We start from the raw sequence: 8,514 nt of genomic DNA, 5'->3' as shown, positions 1-8,514 counted from the left end.
TAATTAAAAAATAAATAAATCCCTGTTGTTGCTAATACCTTTAGGTGACATACTGGTATCAGTACAAGATTATCATCAGTTATAACTAAGCTCAGGTAAAAGAACATTTGGTCCAGCATGCAGATAACATTTGTTGCTGAGCAATATAGAAAGAAAAGAGCTTAGCATTTATTTACTAATACTACTGAATTAAAATGAGTTTTCTACTAGAATGCAGCTTGGAATGATTGTATCTCTTAACTCACCATATTTCAAAACCTTCAGTTTGGGGTATGCTCTTTGTCACATACTCCGGATGAATTTTATAGTACTTGTTTCTTAATTTTCTACTTCTGACTCTGATTAGCATAACATGATATTTATCATTAGAGAAGAAATATGTCCAATGCAAATTTGATATTTCCAAATTAAAATTTTAAAGGAAATAACTTAGCTGTTTGTTCTAGGACTATTTGTCCTAGGACTAATTTCTCAAAAATGATCACTATAATTGCAAAAGACAAGAATACATAGATGGACTCTGATCTTCATAGTTGGAAGAAATACTCACATTGATAAAATCATGGATGCACATAATATTGGAGTGTGAATAATTGCCATTATTTCATAAATATCCTCATGAAAATATTTTACGATATGATAAAACTTTTAGGCAGCTAGTTGGTAAAGTGGATAGAAATATTGAGTTTGAAATCAAGATATGAGTTCAACGAAAACACAATAATAAGGGGAAAGGAACTATTTGTACAAAAATATGTATTGCAATTCTTTTTGTGGTAGAAAAATTGGAAACTGGTGAGTTATCTATTATTTGGGGTAGGACTGAATAAATTGTGGTATATGATTGTGAAGGAAAACTATTGTGCTATAAAATGATGAATAGGATGATTTTTGAAAAATCTAGATTTACATTAATTGATTCCAAGTGAATTGAGCAGAACCAAAAAAGAAATCATTGTACACAGTCACAGTATTATTTTTTGTGAACAAATATGAATACACCTATTTTTAGTAATAAAATGATCTAAGACAATCCTGTAGACTCATCATGAAAACTGACATTTCGTCTCTGAAAAAGAACTATTGGAGTCTGAATGCAGTCTAAATTTTTAATTTGAGAAAAATTTTAAAAAATTATGATAACTGAATGCACATGTCAAATCTATATCAGATTGCTTACCATCTCAGGGAGGATTGGGAGGGAGTATGGGTAAGAAGGAGAAAGAGAATTTGGAACTCAAAGTTAAAAAAAAATAATGAATGTGAAAAATGTTTATTAATTCACTTGTAATTGTGCAGAAATAAACTGTTCTATAAAAATAAATAAATAATTTCCACTGGGGTGGAGGCAAAATATGAATTTGTAGAAAGAGTATTGGCTTTAGAAGCAGTTAATTGGGTATCAATACTATCCTTGACCTTGAGTAAATCAATTGGCCTTTGAGGGTTCAATTTCCTTATCTGTAAATAGGAATTTTGAATAGATGCTATCTAAATAACTTTCCATTAGGAATTCCATGTGAACCCTAATGGCCTCCAGGAATTGATGCAGTGTGAAGGGAGCAGAATCAGGAGAAAATTGTAGACAGAGACTGATACACTGTGGTACAATCAAATGTAATGGACTTCTCTGCTAGCAGCAATGCAATGATCCAGGATAATTCTAAGGGCTCTATGAGAAAGAATGCTATACACAGCCAGAGAAAGAACTGTGGGAGCAGAAACTCAGAAGAAAAACAACTGCTTAATCACATGGGTTGATGGGACTATGGCTGGGAAAGTAAACTTTAAGTGATCACCCTGATGCAAATATTAATAATATGGAATTAGGTCTTGATCAATGACACATGTAAAACCTAGTAGAATTGCTCCTTGGCCATAGTGGGGGAGGAGGGAAGGAGAGGAGGGAAAGAACATGAATCACGGAACCACGGAAAATACTCAAAATTAATTAATTAAATAAAAGTTTTCAATTGAAATAAATAAATAAATGACTTTCCATCTTTAAATGTTACTTTTTTAGTCAAAGTTCATAAACTTGGAATAACTGGAAAAGGTCCTGTCTTATTTTTAATAGTTTTTTTTAATGAAATTTTAATTTTTCTAGGTATTTTTTCATCACTAGAATTAGATTACTTAAGGGTTACATAGGAAAAAAAGCTTTTTGGGAAAACAGATGAGAATAGTCTATAAATCACATATCAATTATAGCAAAATACATGTTTATAAATTACATGGAAGTTACTTGAAAACTATTCTTTGAAATGGGTGATGTTTGTTCTCTGAAAATGGTTCCAGGCAGTATTAATTAATTGATGCAATAACTTTTCAGATAGACAAAAAGGTAATTCTCAGCTCTGTTCCACTTATCACCAATTTCACATAAATGAACATCAATTATTAAGGATAAATATACAAAATATTGAGTTATTTTCTGGAAAATAATAATTTCCTAGTCATAATATTTATAAGTGGATGATGTTTTAATATGTATCATTAGGATTAATAAGTTGTCTTTTTCAATACAATGCATAATTCTTTCAAATGAATGTGTATTCCTCCAAATCCAAAAGTACACCAAAACTTACATAAGAATTATCTAACATCTTCAAAGTCAAAAAATATCATTAGGTAATATTTTAAAGCTTTGCTGTAGTCTTGAACATCGTTCACATGTACAGATAGATTTTTAGTATTGGTGGTAATTTGAAAAAGGACAGAGTTGATACTGATTTCTGTATTGACACATCAAACATACATTGCAAGCAGACTGGATGCCAGATTTTGGTAAAAAATGATAATTGCCAATATTTTTTTCCAATGAATCATTCTTATTCTAGAGATACTGTTGTGGGTGTTCAAAATTTATTTATTCATATTTGATCAAAGTATAACTTTTTTACTCTTAAAATATTTGTTTTGAAGAATAGCTAGGCATGATTTCCCTGCCACTGATGAAAAAAACATTAATTTTCAAATTCTTAAATAGTAGTATTTAAAATTTAGGTCTGCCCTTCCTCCTTTTAAAAATAATAATAAAACTTTTTTTTTTTTTCCCAGCAGCTGATACTGAATATCAACCTATATTAACCTCTTTGCTAAGTGCATGTAGTTAAAAGACAAAAAACAAGAGTCCATACCTTTAGGGATCCTTAGAAAGGACAGCTAGTAGTGTCAATTTTTTAGAAGATTTAAGTAATGAGTTTTTTTTTACCTGAAGCACAAAGATTTTCCTTTTCCTTCTTCCCCAAATTTGTATGTGGGTAGAATTTAAGGAATTCATGATTTTTAATTAGAAAAAAGATAAATATTTATTTTTATTTAGGGTCCAAATAAAATATAGTAAGTATATCTCTCAATTATGATTTTTTACATAACCTTTTTTTTTTCTTAAAAGTAGTTCATAGTCTTAATTTTATTGCCAGAGAGTCCATGACACATGCCAAAACTTAAAATCTTCAGCAAAGGAGTCTATGTCTCAGAGAAAACCATTAGAACTGTAAATTAGGGATCATTGATCATTAAGAAAGTAGCTTCCATCCTAGGGCAGAAATCAGATTTGGAGAGGTTGACATTGAATAACTAAAGAGGAAGTGGAAGCACTAAATGTAAATAATTCCTTTCAAACATTGGGAAGTAAGAGAAAGAGAAAGGAGGTAATGGATGCTTACTTATAGAGGTACCAAATATAAAGGAAGCTTCAAGGACTAGGAAATCTGATGTTGGGAAATTGAACTTGGAATATCAACCAGTTGGAAGGTCCATGACTACACTTGTGGAAATCATAAAATATGGTGGTGAGAAATGAAATAGAGGAGGAAGGATTATGACATAATTTCTAAAATAATTTAGGAATGCAGAAGAGAGTTTTGATTATGGGCAAAAGGATTGGTGATGAGGTTATATAAGAAAATACATTTGGCTCTCACTGAAGAAAGTTTATTGAATTATTTTGTTCTGGAAATAACAGTGTAAAACAAATAATACGCCAGCTCTGAAGGTTGACAACATAGAAGAGTTGTCTTTATTAGTGACAATTTTTATATAAGAAATAGCTTAAGAGAGAAGCCAACTCTCAAATTCATAAATGCTCCTTACATAGGCAGAAGGGTAAAAGACATCATTAGAATTATAAGCACAAACATTGGGTTTATATTCTCCAAGGGAAAATCACATCAAGATTCATTCTAACTGCAACTTTCAGTCAAATCAAAAAAGGGCATCTCTTTACATCCTGGTATTATTGGAGTGTCCTCTTTTCTGGGTTCAATGGAACGAAGAGAGTAGATCAAACACCCATGTCAGAATGTTACTTGCAACCATCCTGCACTTATCAATGTATACATGCATTGTCCAAGCTCTGATTGACTAATCATACTGATAACTATGAGACTGTGGACATCTATTTATAGTGTATGAAACATGCTAATGAAACTAAAGATTTTTTTTGATTTTCCACATTATAAGTAACAATATAATATATATTCTATATTAAATATATATGCATATTATATTAATATATGTCAAATATACATATTAATATATATGTAAATCATTTATTAATAGGGAAAAAAGGAATGAGAAAAGCATTATGAGAACTATTAGCAGGTGGTAAAAAATATTTACAGATTCGAATAAGAAAATATAGCCAGGTTAAAGGCAATCTTTTCCTAAAATAGTTATTTTCTCTACCCATGCAGAGAGAAGCTGCCTCTGTGTTTAACTCTCAGTTAATTAAGGATCAGTTATTACCTGACTGTAGATTAATCCAAGTCCTGTAGTTTTTGTCTTCTCTCTCAGGAAAACTGAGAAAAAATATGTAAAGGAATCTCAGTTCATATGAAATAAATTATACTTCATGTATTTTATATAATTTCCTATATTCATATTTATCTGCTCAGTATAATGACAAGGAACAAATGTATATATGTGTATATATATACATGTCTATATACTTATATATGCAGATTTATGTATGTATATGTGTATCTGTTATTCAAATATACTGGAGTGGTTTTCCATTTACTTATCAAGTGGATTAAGACAAATGGATTTCAAGTGACTTACCTAGGGTCATACGACTAGTCTGAGACTGAATTTAATTTCAAGTCTTCCTGACTTCTAGACTCAGCACTCTATCCTTTGAATCACCTGTCTCCTTGACTCAATTATTTCTCTTCAAGGATATATTATTTCCCTTGTTATTTAACCACTTTATAAAGACAAATGAAGCAGGGAAGGATGGGGGCAGAGCTGTGGGGGCAGTTGGGTGGCTCAGAGGATTGAGAGCCAGTCCCAGACATGGGAGGTCCTGGGTTCAAATCTGGCAACAGACACTTCCTACCTATGTGACCCTGGACAAGTCACTTAACCCTCATTGCCTATCTCTTACCGCTCTTCTGCCTTGGAACCAATATACAGTAGAGATACTAAGATGAAAGGTAAGGGTTTAAAAAAAAATGACAAATGAAGAGCCATTAGAAGCAATCCTTATGAAGCCCAACTCACTAATAAAAGGAAAACTCCAAATAAAATTAGCCTTGTTTAAAGTTCAAGTATCATAACCTGATATGACATTCTCCCAACCTCTCAAGTTCTTGATGCGCAGAACTGTTGCCAATACTTACAAGCTGGCAAAGATCCTGTATTTAAAAATGGTTTCTTCCATATGGTACATACAATATAATGTAGTAGGGAAAATAATTTTTCAACTTTCTCTAGTGTTATAAGAAATCATATTGCATTTCAAATTCTTAAAACCATCAGTGTTTCCTTTTCTAAAGAGAAAATAACATTAGACATTAATTCAATTTTGACCAATTAACTTAAAGTTCTTTAATGGTATAAATATAAGCTTCACTCTGTCGCTTGCTTCAGCCAGATTCCTTTGAAAGGAAGAGGGAACATTTAATTTTCTTTTCTTTTTTTTTTGCTTGACATTTTCTCAGCAGTATTAGATAACATTAACTGTATTAGAAACATTTCTCACTTTCCACAACAAATGCATTCCTGAAGAGTTGAGTAGAAATCAAAGTATTATAAATCAGCTCAAAAAACACAGATTTAATGTGATAATATATGAAAAACATTTTGCATTCTTGAAGCATTGTATAAGTGGCTTCTATTATTGTGGGATTTTGAGGGCATTTTAGAGTTAGATTATTTATACTAACATATTCTTCCTAGAGAGGAGGAAACTGAGACCCAGAAAAGTCAAATGCTGTGCCAGGGTCAAACAATTGGTAAACAACAAAAGCAGGAGTCAAAACAAGTTTCCAATTTCTAAATAAAATCATTTAAGACTATGCCATTTTGATTCAACTACATTTTGGAAGATTACAAATTTAATTTATCATTTTAAAGAACAATTTATTGACCCTATTTGTGAAGCAAAGAACGAACCTGAATTTATGTTTCAAAATTTACATTTTCATTTTTAACTTCCCTAAAGTGAGTTTCGTTTTTGTAGCTCTGTTACATAAATTAAAGTTCTTTATTTTAGACAAATCCAATATGTAGAAATAGAGATAGAGATTGTGACTAGATCTATAATTTCAACGAAATAGGGAAATTCTTACTGCGTAAACTTTCTACTGCTGCAAGTCAGCACCTTGTCTTCCACTTAGAGTCTTAGAAAGCGATAACATATTATGAGATTTCTTCAGGTTCATGGGATGCTATGTCAAAAATGGAATTTCATTTTGGGTCTTGGCTTTGAAATCACCTCTCTATCCATTATACTATGCTGTCACTCATATACACATACAGATATTTTATTTTCTACTTATTTTATTTTTATTGTCATATAAAACTAATTTCCATATTGGTAATTTTTGTAAGATCATACTCATACAAAACCAAAACCCCAAAATAAAACCTTCAATACACTGAAGTGAAAGATAGCATGCTTGGATCTGCATCCATCCATCTCAAACATTTCCTCCTCTGGAGGTGTATAGCATTCCCCATCATAAGTCTTTCGGGATTGTCCCAGATCGTTGCATTGCTGAGAGAAGATACATTTTCACAGTTGATCATCATACAATACTGCTGTTACTGTGTACAATGTTCTCTTACTTCTGCCTATTTTTCTCTGCATTATTTCATGAAGATCTTTCTAAGTTTTCCTGAAATTATCTTGCTTAATATTTCTTATAGCACAATAGTATTCCATCACCCTTATGTACCCCAATTTGTTAGACCATTCCCCAAATGATGGCCATGTCCTAAATTTCCAATTATTTGCTATCTCAAAAAGAACTGCTATAAATATTTTTGTTCTTGTAAGTCCTTTTCCCTTTTTTATTACCCCTTTGGAATACAGATCCAATAATAGTATTACAGAATCAATGGGGATGCACAATTTTATAACCCTTTGGACATAGTTCCAAATTGCATTCCAGAACGGCTGGATCAGTTCACATCCCCTCCAACATTTATCACTTTCCTTTTCTGTCATATTGGTCAATCTAGTGGGTAAGAGGTAGTACCACAGCATTGTTTTAATTTGCATTTGTCTTCTCAAGAGTGATTTGAAACATCTTTTTATATATGATTAATGATAACTTTAATTTCTTTCTCTGAAAATGTTTTTTTCATAACCTTTGACCTTTTGTCAATTTGAGTAATAGTTTGTAAATGCAGATATTTTAAAATAAGTAAATAAAAATATCGACATTTCAATGTTTTCTCTTTACATATTATTTAAAATTTCAATTTCAATGCTATTATTTTAGTATTTAAAGAATAATGTTTAAAATTACGTTAACAATTTTAAGTTCAAGTTTATTTAAAAATGTATGTGCACTGGCCTCAATACTTCCTAACCATAAGACTCTGGGCAAGTCTCTTAACCCCAATCCTGTAACCCTTACTGCCTGCCTGTCTCCAAATTAATATTAGGGGAGAAAGTAAGGGTTTAAAAAAATAAAATGCATGTGTATAATTTCTATAAGTCTAAATGAACTGTAAGCTTATAAAAATAAGTTGAATGAAGCAAAGCAATAATTAGCTTGACCTCTAGATTTCCATTTTCATAAAAATCATAATTACTACTTACCTGTTTTCTCCCAAAACTTGTCATATTTCTGCAGTTTACAATATGAAAAATACCTAGAAAAGTAAAAATATACCAAATTATATCACTTGAAGATGATTGAATAATCAGTATAACAATTCTGATCATGTCATTCACATTGTAATGTAATTACAGAAGCAAGAGTCAATGGATATAAATTTTTCCCCATATTCCAAGACTCTATATGCTTGTCTGTAAAGGATTTAGTTTTTAATTATCTTCCAAATGACAAGATTTTATATAATTAAGTGTGTGGTGGAAAATTTCTAACAACCATCTCTCTGGAAAAGCAAATATGTGTTTATACACTTTTAAGTTTAATATTATTATCAATATATGACCATTAATATAATTTAATATAACAATTCACATTTTCTTGATCACTTTCTTAAATCTGGACAATTAAAACAAAACAGGAGACGTTAGATTGCTCAAGG

Source organism: Monodelphis domestica, chromosome 6, assembly GCF_027887165.1.
Source record: "Monodelphis domestica isolate mMonDom1 chromosome 6, mMonDom1.pri, whole genome shotgun sequence".
Lineage (NCBI taxonomy): Eukaryota > Metazoa > Chordata > Mammalia > Didelphimorphia > Didelphidae > Monodelphis > Monodelphis domestica.
This window is presented reverse-complemented; position numbering follows the sequence as displayed.